Raw genomic sequence first — 15,616 nt, forward strand, 5'->3', positions numbered from 1 at the left:
ACCTATTTTTTATTGTGTAAATTTATTGTTTGTAAGCAAACAGACTGCTTAATCTGCTATATCATTAATTCTTCTCTATTTCTTTCCCTGACTACAAAAAAAAAACTAATATATACAGAAGTCCTACATGAGCTAATAATGGTCCCTTGAGGGTCCCGCCTTTCTTCACTATTCCTCTAGGCACCAGTGAAGCAACTACACATTCTGATCCCTCTATCTAATCTGTGTGGGGCTGACAAACTATCCCAAAGCACTGCTTTTATCAGCTTTTATACATCCCTCCTGCCAAACAGTCAGAAAGACCTGGCCCGGTTTTCAAGGCCAACATATCTGGCCCCAACCTTATTTCCTGCTGCCCGTCCTTGCCAGCCCTCCACTCCAGCCAGGTTCATATACTAGCTAACCCTAAACATTGTTCTCCTTGACATACAAAGGCACAGTGACCACTCTCCCACCTGAAATGCTCATACACCTGGGAGGCCGTAATACTGCATCACTCTGTTTGGTCACCTGCTTCTCTCACCCCTCCTCCTCAGGCTCTGTGGACAACTTTCACCTCTGCCTGACCCCTAAATAGATACCCATTTCCCAGGACGCTGCCCGTTTTCCCTTCTTCATCCAAGGAGCAGGAGTTTGTGAGGAAGAGATGGAGGCAGACCTGTCTAAGCCAGAAATTTCTAAAGTATCTTTGCTCATGGCTCCTTGGAGAACTGGTTGATTCCACAGTTGGAGCAGGAAATATATAAGGTGACCCTGACCTATCCTGTAGGGCCAGAAAGAGTGCTAAAATGCAAATGTATGTGCACATGCACACATACACACAACAGTGGGAGATTGCCAAAGGGCACAGGAGCCAACTAAAAGGGCTCACAATGGCCAAAGCTGACATAATTTGAGCAAATAATGTGGTATTAGGTTATAGGCCAAAGCAGAAATTAAATAGCCATGAATCCATGCGGATATAATTGATTGAGTGAATGAATGAATGAGGGAGAATATACAAATCTATGCAGAAGAATTCAAAATAATTTATGTAGATGCTCCACCCTCAAGAAGGTGGAAGGTAACTCTCTACTCCTTACATGTAGGCTGTACAGAGACTTCCTTCCAGAGAGTAGAGTGTAGAAAGGGAAAAAAAGGAACTTTACAGTGGAGAAACCCGACACACACAATCTCAGCAAGTTGATCAAGGTCAGTATCAAAAGTGATGCCATGTTGACACTATGTACTGTAGATATGACTAAAACGGTGCTTCATTTCTGAGATCTTCCTCATAACACCCATAACTCCAATCTAACCATGAAAAAAAATCAGGCAAATCCCAATTGAGGGAAATTCTACAAAATACCTGACTAGTATTCCTCAAAACTATCAAGGTCATCAAAAGCAAGTAATATCTGAGTCTAATAGTCTAGGAGTCTAAGGAGACATGACAACTAGATGTAATACGGCATCCTGGATAGGATCCTGAAGCAGAAAAGGGATATCTGGAAAAAACTAAGGAAATCTGAATAAAATATGGCTTTAGTTAATAATAATGTATCAATATTGGATCATTAGTTGTGACAAATGTACCATACTAATATAAGATGTTCACATAACAGTAGGAGAAACTGGGAATATAGGAAGTCTCTGTACTATCTTCGTAGATTTTCCCTCAATCTAAAACTATTCTAAAATTAAAAGTTTATTTTAAAAAATTATCCTTGGCTCTCCCATTTCCCGTACCCCACACACAGACTGTAGTCCAAAATACCTCTTTCTGTTCCCTCCTCTCCCATATCCTTGGCCACTGCCCTCCCCAGTCGTTGTATTCGCCAATCAGTCCTCCACACAGTTGCCAGAGAAAGCTTCCTAACATACAAATCTGAGGATAAAACCTTCCTGATCAAAACCCTTCACAGCTCCCTGTTACCTAGATCAGAGCTGGCAAACTTTTTCTATATAGGTACAAACAGTGTATATTTAAGCCCTGCAAGCCTAGTCTACTCTGCCATTACAGTGCTAAAGCGGCCATGTATTAATATGTAAATAAATGGCTGTGGGTGAGTTCCAATAAAACTTTATTTATAAAAACTGGCAGAGGACTGGATATGGCCCACAGGCCATACATAGCGTACCAACTCCTGGCCTAGAGAACCAAGTCCAAACTCCTCAGACTGACATTCAAGGCATGACCAACAGCCCCCCGAACCTTCTCTCCAGAGGGGCCCTGCTTCCTTTGGCTGTTATTTGCTCCCACATGGATATGCTCCCTGCTTCTCCTTCACTTAGAGGAGTTGGGGCATCTCCTCTGTGAGGTGTCTTCAGATCATTTCACATCGGAATAACTTCTCCTTTATCATAACTCATAGCATATCTGGACCCCTATAACTCATCTGGCACAACATCAGCCAAAATGTTAAATATCATCATATATTATATTATTTAATTTTATATATTGTATATTTGTCTTGGATTTGTTCTTTCCAATTAATTCCAAGAATGTTTAAGGTATTAAGTAACATGAAGTCAGTTAAGACATACCTGATGCCTTCAAAAGACTAGCAGGTAATCAGTAACTGAACTAGTATATCCTAAAGCATGTTCTAAGTACTTCGTGACATGTTAATAGGTACAACCTTTAAAATGAAGTGTTTTATAATCAACGAAGTCTGAGGAATTCTGGGTTCAACTAAGTTAAGCAGCTTTCTTTGTCACAGGAAATTTCAAAGCCTTCATTGCACATTGTCAATCTCCTTAAAGAGGAATATATTATTCAATAATTCTCAAATCTGTTTGGCCATGGAATTTTTTCACATTTTTAGCATCTGTGCCCCACTGAACAGTAAGGGAATTGTTGAAATTAAGCATATGCGTACAAGGAGGACCGAAACTTCTAGTTCTTTCTATTTGTCACTGTGGTAGGCTGAGTAATGGTCCCCCAGTAGATATCCATGTCCTAATCCCTAGAATCTGTGAATGTTACCTTATATGGAAAAAAAAAAGACTTTGCATATGTGATTAAGTTAAGGGTCTTGAGATGGGGAAACTATCAGGAAGAGCCCTAAATGCAATCAAAGGCATCCTTATAAAAGGGGAGCAATGGGTGATCTGACACCAGACGGAAGAGAAGGCAATGTGACCAGGAGGCCGCGACTGGAGTAGCGCAGCCGTTAGCCATGGAATGTGGGCAGCCGCCATAAACCGGAAAAGGCCAGGAACGGCTTCTCTCCCAGAACCTCCAGAGGCAGCACGGCCCTGCCAACACCTGGATTTCAGCCCAGTGAAACTGATTTTGGATTTCTGTCCTCTAGAACTGAAAGAAAATAAGTTTATACCGTTTAAGTCACCAAGTTTGTAGTGCTTTGCTACAGCAGTCACAGGAGACTACCACAGCCACAATGCCAATCATGGTGCAGTGCTTTTTGCTGACATTAAGTATTCTTAAATAAAGTTAAATTAGCCTTGTCCACAATTAAGTCACAATTAGCCTTGGCTAGTGAAGTTTCATAGGAAACAGTATAAGTCTCTGAGCCTTGGCTAAAACCCTTGGGTTCATATACCAGCTCTAACATTTACCAGTTAATTATATGACCTTGGTCAAGGTGTTTATCCTCTATGTGACTCAGATGCCTCATCTGTAAAATGGGGCTATATTCATAGAGTTGCTTTGTGGATTAGATGAAATCATGTGTAAAGGGCTTAGTATAGCTCCTGACATACAATAGCACTCAGTAAATAAAAAACTATTTATTATTAAATTATAGTATTATTGCTATTTAGAGGCAAAATAAAAGACACTTTCACCCCAAGTTAAATCTCATATTCTTTTATTCTCAGTTTGACAAACTATACATCTTTACCCAATCTCTAGATTAGGACATTTAAAATGACTTTAGCAATGTAAGGCAGGTAGAAAAGTCCATGATTGCCTCTCTGAATCACAGCTTTTGGATATCTGACTTGATTAATTATGACAACCAGTAGCTCTAAGACATGTGCTTAATGTCATGTGTTAAATGCACGCCACTCAGTAAAAGGCCTAAAGCTATTCTTGTTGTATGGCTCATCTGTATTAATAAGGTAAACGTGCCAACAAAGGCCTATTTTCTTAACTATTAAGCTACTGATGCTCCATTTGCTAGTTTTTATCTTAATGTTTGGTTTTGCTCAGAGCAACAGATGAAATTATTCTGAGAGATCCCAATATAGGAATGGCACCAGGCACCCAACATCAGCCAAGGAGACGAACGGTCTTGTTATAATGACAAAAGTCCTTCCAGCATGTCTGCCATATCTTGGTCTCTCTCCATCTACCACTCTTCTCCATGGACCACCTAAGTGCCACTTGCTGCAACATCCTACAGCATAGCCAACCTACATGGGTGATTTGGGAGCTACCACACAACATACCTGACCATAAGTATCGGGGCACTATTGGTCACAAGGTGCTTGAGACTCAGAACTTTGATTCCTTAAGCCTTCTACTAAAATGGAGGTATCCTTAGGAAAGCGAATGTTTTAATTCCTTATCAGTAACACACTGCAATCATCATTAGTATAAAAGAGCCAAAGGTAGGGTTGATGTAAGAAGGTAGAAAGATTCCAAAAAAAGGATATGGGAAAAAGCATATCATCTTCATTATTCTTTTGGGTGTCACAACCAAGAATTGTTAAGAAAACTGTGGCTCAAGTAACCTAATCTACTATATATTCTCTAGAATCCTGGTCAAGTCAGATGGGCCAAGAAGACTAGCATTTGCATGAGATTCAAAGAGATACCACAAGAAAAATGATCACAACCTCCTTAGGACACTGGAACTAAGAACCTCCAACAAAGGTGAAAAAGGCCACCTCAACTTCTGGGGGCTGTCCCAGGTAGATGGAGCATAAGAGACAGATGACAGATAGACAGAGATCTCCCTTACTTCAGCAGAAGTCACAACCACAAGAGCTGCCAGGTCACATAAGGCGGAGATGAAAAGAGTGATGTCAACACAACACAACGTATTTCCCACCCCACCTGACCCCTAAACGCCAGTGTAAGTCAGTCTTCCCTGTGAGGAGCGGCCAAGGAGCAACAGCTAAGGCCAGGAAGCGGCCAGGCAGAGATCAGTTCTAGGGACTGGGATTAAAAGAACTTCAGGGCTTGAGTTATCCTTGGAGCCTGCAGAGAAAAGCAGGGACTTGGCAAGAAGTACAGACGGCAGGGGTCTCATAGCACAGCTGGTGGGAGTTCAGAATCTCTATACTGATTACTATTCCCTGGGCTTTATACAACCCCAGGCAATGGAGGAGCTGTAGAAGCACAAGTCACAATAACAAGTTACAGTAGAAACAACCCCAATTAAGGGGCTGTGGAAGAAAACAAAAGTTAAGTCATACCTCTGGCCACAATCAAGAAACAGAGAGATAATACCACTCCTTGGCAATGACAATCAGGTAGATGTACAATCACACAGCATACGTGCCATAAACACACACGGCCATGCTGTCCTCGTCTGTCAGTCAGGAAAAGACCATTCTGGGACATTGGAAAACCTCACTAAGGCCTGCTAAGTCAGGAAAGCAAGCTGAAAGTAATGAAAAGTTAAAATGTTAGACGTTTTTAAGAAGCACTTCCTTTATTTTTAAATTTTAAAAGCGAGGTTGTAAGCCCAAATGCCAATGGAGCCAGGCACGGAGGGCAATGGTTGTGGCTGGTGGGTAAGAAACACCGAAGGTGTGTGCCTCATCCAACAGGGCAGCCGCCTCTCTGCCCAAACCAACTGCCCTCATGGGGGGGCGTGGGGCGGGAGCCGGCTGCTGCAGCCCCCGGGCCGACGGACACCGGTGATGATTTGGGGGCTGCACCCAGCAGAGCCCATTTAGAGAATCACAGGACCACTGACTCTCTGGTTGCTTTTCTTTTAAGATGAAAGTCAAATGAGTGAATAAAATTTAGTTCCAAGGAATATGAAATGAGAAGTGAAAGTCCTTCCCTACTACTCCCCCAACTGTTAACAGATTAGATCACTGTGTGTCCTTTTTTCCTAGACATACAAGATGTTCCACAAGTTGCTTTTTTCATTCAACAATATGTCATGGAATCCTTCCACGTCAGTACATTCAGATCTACCACATTCTTCTTACCAACGCAGAGTTAGAATACAGGGTTTCAATGCTGGGAGATGACCGGAGAGCCTCTAAGCCAATCCCTTCTGCTTACCAGATGGGGTCCCCAGAGGTCCTGGCCACCTCTAACAACACAGGAAAGAAGTCAGAGCCCCACCCCACCCCACCCCCATGGGGCTATGCCAGCAGGTGTCACCAGCATCATGCCAGCCTCTTTACTTTCCAAAAGAGCCAAGCAAAACGGCAAAGCTTCCCATGTGGTAGGTAGGTGAGAAGCAAGAAGGGAGACAAAATTACCTTAGAACAAAGTCATGGATTTTAATCAGTTGAAGAACCTCATGTTCATCAACTTTGTTGTTGTTTTTTTAATAGCAAATATCTGGAACCACTGAAAATGCATCCAAGTTACTAAATTAGAATTCACTTAGCAGACATATTCTAGCTATTTCCAAAACACACTTGAAGTGAAGTTAACTGAGATTTTTGTGAAGGTCACATCTTCCTGATTTGAACATTATCTGGGAGTGTTAGAAACAGGGCAGGACCAGACTCATAATAAACTGTTTATCCCAGCCAGCTAGCAGATGCAATTACTGGGCCTCCCGGGTAAATCCAGAGATGCACTCGTGCAATAAAGGATGTGGTCAAAGCCTCTGCTTCAAAGACCACCCTTATATAAGGAAACATTTATTAAAAGGAAGAACTGTAACATTCGTATTTAAAATATTAATTCTGTTAGTGATTCAAGGTACTAAAGAGCTAATTAAGTATTCAGACCTTCAGAAACTCCAGTTTGGATCCCAAATATAGAAAAAGCTCTCTATCTAAAGATATAAACTCCCTGGAGGCCAAAGCCTCCCTGCATGGCTAGCTTTCAAACATTTTAGGAAACTTGACCTCAAACTAAAATCAGCATTTCAGCAAGGGTTACTTAGAGCCTTTGGAGAAAATACATTTCAGATAAACACAAATTGGAGAAATAAGTTATTCTCATACCCTATTAATACAATTTGCTAGAAACCAGAAATATTCCAGATTGCTCTCCTTTTCTCCCTTTTCCCTTCCCAAAGGCGAGCCATCAAGAGCACACCCGTCACCGTCTCTTGACCCTTCTCCTCTCCCACTACTTGGTTTAGAGTCTCGCCAAATCTTAGGTAATAGCCTCCTAATTCATTCTCAGTCACCAATCTTTCCCCTCTCCCATCTGTTCCCTACAAAACTGCCTGAGTAATCGTATTCACTCATTCAACAAATATTTACAGAGCCCCTGCTACTCAACAGGCACTAAGGATAAAGCAGGGTGCACAACGGAGTCCTTGCCCCTAGGACCACCCCAAGGTGGTGTCAGAAAATTGATCAGTGCCATGGAGAAAAAGAAGGCAGGGAGGGGGACGGGGGGATTGTGGGGGCTAGGTTATTCTATCTAAGTGGTTGGCAAAGGCCTCATTCCGAAGGGGAAGGAGCATGGCCTGAAGGAACGGGGGTGGACAAACATGTCAGGGAAGAGTATTCCAGGTGGAGAGGGCAGCAGGTGCATCCCCGGAGCATGTGCCTGGTGCATCTGAGGACAGCAAGGAGGCCAGCAGGGTGGCTGGAGCACAGTGAGCAGAGGGACAGTCCTCAGGGGTGCAATCAGGAGCTGTGGAGCACACAGCAACAACAGGGAGCAGGTCTGGAGTGAAATGGGAACTGTTTCTGTGCAGGAACTCCTTCCCAGAATTTATAGTTCTTCAGAATCCTTAGTAAAATCGGTCAAGAAACAGGAGGAAGGTATTCTAACTCTGCTTGCTTAACAATCAACACAGAATCCACTGACATAAGTCCAAAGCAAGAGCAGGAAATTCTGACATACAGAGGGGAAGATTAAGGCCCACATTTTTGAGAACTGGGTCAGGAGCATGTAGACGTGAAGCTGCCTGAATCCACTCGGTCTTGCCTGTAGCTGTTACCATGTTCTAAGTGTGTCTATGGTCCTGTCTGCTGCCAATCAATTTTGCAAATAAAGTTAATATTCATAAGCTATGCATAGTATGCCTCATACAAATCCTGATTCTACGTAGTGCTGTTAATCTTGTAAAAAGATCCAAATGTTGATATTATTCAAACACTCCCAGATAATGTTCAGGGCATTTTCCAGTGTTTGAATATGCAATATAGAGTACAGATCCTTGTAAATAGTACTAAACTTAGTATTTCTTATTTACCAAACAATTTTTTAGATATCCATAAAAGACTAACAAGAATGTTGGAAGTACTTTAAGAAAGATAAAGTAAATCAGCTTTTTACTAGGTAAGTTTTAAATGTTATAAAAATTTTAATAAAAAGAGGACAATGTACTTTAACAGAAGAAATGCAAAGAAAAGATGTAAATGTTGTAGAAATCAGACCTTGATCTAGAATCTGAACCAGGAAAAAAAAAAATCAATTTCAACAGCGAAACCAAATCAGGGCAATCAGAAAAATAATTTTATTGTCATAAAAGAAAATGAGTTTATATGAGCTTAGAGAACCCAAATATTTTATAACAAGCAGTAAGCATGCCTACTCTTTGCTCCAAGACATTCTCTCTATCTTCCAAGGCTATTTGCTGCAGAAACAAGTGCCTCTACTCACAAGAGAAACCCATGGGAAACCTTTCCCAGTAACAGGTAGGATGACAACAGGGAAAGACAGGCCTCAGGAGGAAGTGGACCCTATGATTTCGGAGTGTGGTTGGCAGTTTCATGTGCTAACGGTTCCATGAACTCTCACTAACATAATCATCCTCCTCATCATCATCATTATTACCATTTATTTGCTTATTTTCTTAAAATTACAAGGACATTTTATTTAAAGGCACCATGCATATTTCACCCACCATGTGCTGTATCTAATTCACAGCCTAGAAGCTTCCTGCTGTAAAACACAAACAAGTTACTCCTGGCTGCTTAAACGTCATGCCTGAAATATCCCAAATAAGCAAGTTGGAATAAGCCAAACACCATGATGAAAAACAGCATCTGGCATCTTCTCCTGAATTGGAGAAATGGATTCTATCAGTGTTTAAGGACATGAAACTTCAAGGCCCTGGACCAAATACTCACCACTTTAGTGTAAGTACATATTGGTCTGGAAACTACTGAGGACTGCTCCATAGTGATCCATTCACACAGCACCTGGAAAAGAGAATTCTGACCTAAAACAGGCCATGATGCTAAGGGAAACTGGTAACCATGCCACAGTGTACACGTCACATATCAAAGACCTGTTACTAAAACTACAAGGGTCAGTCTAGGAAGGCCCGTAATGCTGTTTTACTTGCCATAATCTTTTATTTCAACCTGCTTTTGCTTCTTTAAGCACTATTAGTATCCAAAACCCTACAGCCTGCCCCCATCCAGCTGCCAGAACTATTGAGTTGTCGGAAAAGTCATGACACATTTTTGCAATGAAAAACATAGAAAAAATACGTCATGACTTCCCTGACAACCCAATACAACCAGAATTGTCATTCTAAGTCATCTGCAATCACTCATTTTGTGTGTATGCTGCCATATCTGTTATCCTATCCACAAAGGCAGGCACACACAATGGATACCCAGCCTGCTCTTGGAGTGAAGGAGAAAAAGAGAAAGGATTAAATATAGCTATCTTGGTCAAACCTCTAAATATGGAAGACCTAACTATCAGATATATTACATATTAGAATTAAACCCTTTTTACTGGTAAGGAAACTGAACCCTAAAGAAGTTAAATAACTTGTCCAAGGTCATACAAGTCTGTCCAAGTATAAACTGCTACCCTGTAGTCACTATTTATCATCAATATTATTTTAGCAGGTTTTCTCAACAGGCTAAGCCTGCCCAAAGGGCAAAGGAAATAGTTTCACCAGCAGAGAAGAACTAAGTTTATCATGCAGTGAACTCTGGGTAGATACCCACACCATGGAGAGGGTGTTGACTAGTCATGAAGGGGACAAGGATAGATTCATTGTGTGTCCCATCACTCAGAAGTTCCTAAAAACAAAATCCTTTCTCTCCTATGTGAAACTATAAGGAATTTCAATTCAACTATGTGAACAGGAAGAAGGATCTGACACCTCTTCTTTAAACAGAGGAAAGGAAAGTTTAAGACAGAAGAAAGGAAATAAGCAGCTATAAATAGCTCAGCAAAAATGTGGTTTCTCAGTAGGAACTTTTACAATTTTTCCTTCAATTTGTTACACATACATGTATTCGTACATATACATTTGTACAGATGTATGCAATACAACTGCCTGGTCTTAATGCCAGGCACTGAGGAAGCATATTATCAATGACACATGTAAGTCAAATCAATGGATGAGAGGCCTTCTCCATGCATGCCTGGTAGCCCAGGCCTTTCAATGAGACCTCTGACAGCAACCATACGCGTATCATGCCCTCTGACCCAGGAGTCAATCCCCCTAAAACACTCCAATCATTTTAGTGAATTTCCTCCCACTCCTCATCGAGTTTTCACCCAGCTGTGATCACGGTCCACATACAGTTTCCGTATCCTGCTACACAGTTTTCCTAACAGCCATTTTTAAAGGCTGCAGTACTTGGCAAGGGACCACAATCACTGGGATAGAAGAGTCCTGTCGTGCCTGGTAATCTGTTTATGTTATAATCACACCTCGTTAGTCAAGAATAGTCTCTGAGCCCGGAGGCGAAACAGAGCTTCATGCATTTTAGCGGTTATATTGGGCAGATATACATTTTTAAATCCATAGTGTAAGAACCAGGTAGTCGATAGAAACTAAACAAGGGTAGGAGTTAACGGGCCTGGTTTCTGAACCTTGAACTGGTGATATGACCTCAGGCAAATCAATACTTCTCGGAGTCTGCTTTTTCACCTGAAACATGGTATGTGAGTGTTTACTGCATGTTGGACACTCGTCAAGAATTTTGCATACATCTCATTATAATCTCATAACAACACTATGAAACGGGTATCTCTACCCTCATTTGACATTAATAAATTATACAACTAGTATCAACTGGCCGAACAAGAATAGAAGACGGGTCGTCTGGATTCAGAGCTCACTGCTGGATGAGAGGCTTTCTAGGGTTCTTTCCAACTCGAACCCTCCATGACTCTGACATTCCAGGAATGAGCTGTGCTTAGTTGGTCACATTTATGCCAGTTTTCTGCAGTTGCTCAATACCTCTCACAAATAACAAATCCTTTGTCTTCAAACACTGAGAGGTTTAAAGCAGTTATCAAAGACATGACTTTAGACACTGACCCTAATGAAAGGTCACCCTAACATGAACCAGAAATCCACATGGCATTTCAAATGCTTCTTAATGATTCCACTCTCAGTAGATGCAGGAAGAACTAAATTATTAGCCAAATTGAAAGACGGAAATATACAAGACAAAAAACATTTCACTTTTGGAATAAGTGAGATGGAAAATATACCAGTTTCAAGGCTCACTAGCTGGTCTCTGCTCACTGATATTTCAGGTAGGCCTCTCTCCTCGGAGGACTCCGAAGGCTCATCCACTGCCCCACAACCAGACAAAGCAAGGAGGAGCTTGCAGTGACATCTCTAAGCCACCAGAGAGCACATCTTATCTAGGTTCAGAACATTTCACAGAGAAGGCGACTTAAAATTTGAGGCTCCTGGCAATGAGAGTGTGAAAAAACCACCCTCGTTTACCTGCATTTCTCTTTTTTTCAGATCAACCAAGAAGTCTGAGGCCCACTCTGTTTTTTTCTTTTATCTTTCAAGTCCCAGTTTCTCACCAGTCCAACTCACCCTCACCCAAATGAATGAATGAAAGTACTACTTTCTAGATCAGAGGCTCTAGAACTGCTGTGCACAGAAGTCAAGGTGTCTGATTAAAATGCAGATTCTCAGCCGCCACACCCAGAGATTATGGTTTTGTTTGGGGCTCAGAAATCTACCTTTCTGACAGACGCTGCCTCCATCAGCCTAAATGTCGTCTCCGCGCTGTCTAGGTACAGGCGGCTTTTCCCTGTGCATCTGCCATGATTCTCGGTGCTCCGCCTTCAAGACAGGCTTCCCCACTCAGATCTGCTCACTGCTGTGGACCTTGCTCAGTGGGCTCCAGCACGTCCTGTCAAGAGAAAACTTCAAAGTTTCAAAGTTGCTGACAGCTTCACAACTCTTGCCCAGCATTGACCATCTGCCTCGAGAGTGTCACAATAATGTCACTCCTGAACTATAAGCAGCTCAGCAGATACTAGCTTCCAATCAGGCACTCGGGGGCCTCTAAGAACACGACAAGGGTGGGTCACTAGCCCTCGTGGTCAGCCCGATTATCACTGCTTTTGAAACCATCGTTCTCTGACCAGGTAGATGGTCAGAGGCTGGACTTGCCATGTGCCCACAGGAAAGGCATTCTGTATACACAGGCCAAGCAGTCTTGTGGCTACTGAAATAACACAATGCCGATAGGCTGCTAATCAATTAAGGGAACGTATTACACCACAGTTAAAATGAACTTCTCCAAAACACTATGATACTGAAAACCATGTTAAATCCCCTTGCATAAGAGGCTCTTTTTATGGGGTTCATTTCCTATGCAATCAGTCCCATAGTGACTGGGGTTTAAGTTACAAGGATCCACAGGTGCAGGGTTTCTGATTACACTTGTGTATGCTTCGGAACGAAGAAACTGACAACCTACCTCCAAGTGCCAACGGCAGCAAGGGTGACGGTTCCCAGGGCTCGGAGGCCAGCCCTTACGCCGGACCTCGCCAGGGAAAGTACCACAGGAGCTCAAGGGGCTTGGCCCAAGAGAGAAGCAGGCACCACCCAGGGTCTTGTGAGACACCAGGCCTCGGGCCAACAACAATAACCTGTCGTCCAACCTGACATTAAAACGCAGAAAGAAACACCCTTGTGCCCAAACATGTTCCTGCTCCAGTCACATAAGCAAGGACTTGAAGCATTTACAACTTGGGAACCTGCATGCTAGAGCACTGGCTTTCCCGAGCCCTCTAAACAGGACAGTTAGAGACTTGTACAGGTAGGAAGGGTCTGGAACAGTGTGGATGAGAAACAGCCTACAGGAAGTGACTGCTGTAAGTCTGGATTGTGGTTACCTTGGGGAGGAAAGGAAAGGGTCATGATTAGGAAGGGCACAGGCGGGCTTCTGGAAAATGTGTTTCTTGGCCTGGGTGGCGGTAACTCATGTTCACATTGTGATCATGAATTTGACTTTATTCCAAGACTAGTTAGTGCTCTAGGTCTTGGGATTACACATCCCCAACAGCCACTGGGCTGATCAGACCACAAACACGCGTGACAATCACAGCACAGCAAATACTCCCACGGGTGGCCACGCACCCAGGGTCATTTGTCTACAGAGCTCTCACAATTCTGCAACTCTAAAGCAGCACTGGCCAGTGTGGCGCTTCATGGGCAGGAGAGAACATCTGAGAATGAGAATTACCCACAGGTAAGAGATTACAATAACGTTTTACCCACTGCAGAAATGTCACAAAGCAGAGAACATGACAAGGGCAGATACGCAGAACAGTAAGAAAAGCCACTTCACGTAGGACGTGCCCCGAGTGCCCTTTCTGGTCCTGTGCCTCTCGCCTGCTCTTGGCTGGCTGAGTTTGGCCCACTTCCTGGCACCTACTCTCTCCACGCCTGTGTTATAAGTCATATGAGTGCTGGGGGAAGGGTTAGCATCAAGTTATTTTCTTGTTTTCCTAGATGGGTTTTCAAGATTTCTTTACCCTCTAAGGTTTTCCCTTTGTCAGCTTTTTATTTAAAAAGCAAGGTGTATAGATATTGTTGCCTCCCCTTTCTTCTCTCTACAGCAAGTCCTGAAGGGGCAGAAATGGTCTTACTTAACTCAGTAGCTCTGGGCTTGGTGCAGTGTCTAGAACCCCCTACATAGAAGAGACATTTATATAATGCACCAAAATAAATCATTTCCTAAAAACTGTGCTACAAGGTGCTACAAAGCCATCTATGCTGACACTGAGGAATCCCCTGCTGCTGCAAAGCAGATTGCAATGTAATTGACATCAGAGCACTACTGACTTCTACTACATCTGATTGGAAAAGAAAGTTCCAGCACCCTTCAGGCTGGAGATTGGGAAAGGATTCTTTAGTGCTGCCCTTTACGTCACATGAAAGATACAGCTGGATAAGTAGTAAAGGGCATGAGGTTGAGAGTCAGGCACAAATGGGCTAAAATCCCCTCTACCATTAAATGCCCCAGGCAAGCCACTTAACCTCCGTGAGTCCTCCATCAGCCACAAGGTGCCAAGTCCTAGGAATGACACGGCATCCGGCTCCTTTGCCTCCACGCAGCCTCAGTGCTTCTACCTTCTTCCTCTGGGAGTGATTTAAAAGTTAACACATAGATGCCCAGCACCTTTTGTGGGTGGGGGAGAGGGCAGTGAAGAGGTGAGACCCACCCACTGTTCGTACCCCAACATTCTCATTTGCCAAAACAAAAAGAGAAAAAATTCACAATTCCTTGCCTAGAAAATGACAGAATTCACCTGTTTCAAGTGTGCTCTGTAGCATTCTAAAGGTCTCTTCATACGTGGGTGGGAAGAGAGAGCAGTGACAGGAGGGACCCTCCACCAGAGCAGTATTACAGTCATCTGTTTTTCATAATGGGTTTTTGAAGAAAAAAACAAAGTGTTTGAAGATCTGGTTCCATTGCTAAAATTATGACTCAATGACCTTGCAAAATTTAATAAGAAACACAGTACTTCAAAGATGCCTAGTTTATTAATTTTTTAAACTAAATATAAGTAAATTATAAATGTCTGCCAGTTAGAAAGAGATCCTTTTTGTCTTTCTTTTAACTTCTCCACTTTCTCTATAATCTTTTGTCCTATGCCCCCTCATTCTCCTTTTCTCTTTAATATATATAGTCATGAAATAAACTACAGGACTAGTCTCCATTTTCAAAACAGAGCACAGACCAGAGTTTTTAACACTAAGAGAGAACCCTCCAGAAGACCCAGCACCCAGACCAGCTTTCCTGAGAGCTCCCTCCGCCATTAGCACTGTTGCTGACAACGCCAGGCTGGGGGCCTCGAGGGCACACATTTGCCTTGAAAGCTAGCCCAAGCATGGGCAAAAACGAGTCCAATACTTTCTGAAAGACTCTTCTAAGTTCTACAGGAAACCAAAAGAAAAATATATAAAGCAAAGAAGCATAACCATTCGTCTCAAAAAAACACAAGCTTATGATATTCCCAGAGCTACTCTGCGCCCAGGGCCCCTGCCCCATCCCATATCTCCGTTAGAGCAGCACCCCCAAAGCCACTGGGTCTCATCTCTTTCTTTCCTTCCTGCATCACACTTCCCATGTTAGAAAAGGTGGGACCGCACCCCCAGACTCTTTCCTAACCAAAGCCAAGTGAGAGATGGTAACCCCTTCAACCACCTAACACTCTCATTCAGTCCCAGCTTCTGATCCAAGGGATGTCCCCCAAGAAGGTGGGTAATGGACATGTTCAAGCAGCTCACCCTGCAGGTGATCCCCAACTTTTTTAAACAAAAATGTGGGG

General features: G+C 42.8%; 1 protein-coding gene across 5 annotated transcripts in view; it reads right to left on the reverse strand.

Moving 5' to 3' along the window:
* Positions 1 to 15,616, reverse strand: part of SGMS1 (sphingomyelin synthase 1) — a 268,383-nt gene that overhangs the window by 207,110 nt on the left and 45,657 nt on the right. For 3 of the 5 annotated variants that reach the window (XM_019651504.1, XM_019651498.1, XM_019651505.1), the window contains exon 3: positions 12,011 to 12,183. The exons of 1 other annotated variant lie outside the window; for it this stretch is intronic. The gene's annotated coding sequence lies outside the window, so the exon portion shown is untranslated. Of the gene's footprint in view, positions 1 to 9,180; positions 9,253 to 12,010; positions 12,184 to 15,616 lie in introns of all 5 variants that reach the window. One more of the 5 variants, XM_019651500.1, reaches the window with a different exon arrangement.

Source organism: Hipposideros armiger, unplaced genomic scaffold (assembly GCF_001890085.2).
Source record: "Hipposideros armiger isolate ML-2016 unplaced genomic scaffold, ASM189008v1 scaffold_161, whole genome shotgun sequence".
Classification (NCBI taxonomy): domain Eukaryota; kingdom Metazoa; phylum Chordata; class Mammalia; order Chiroptera; family Hipposideridae; genus Hipposideros; species Hipposideros armiger.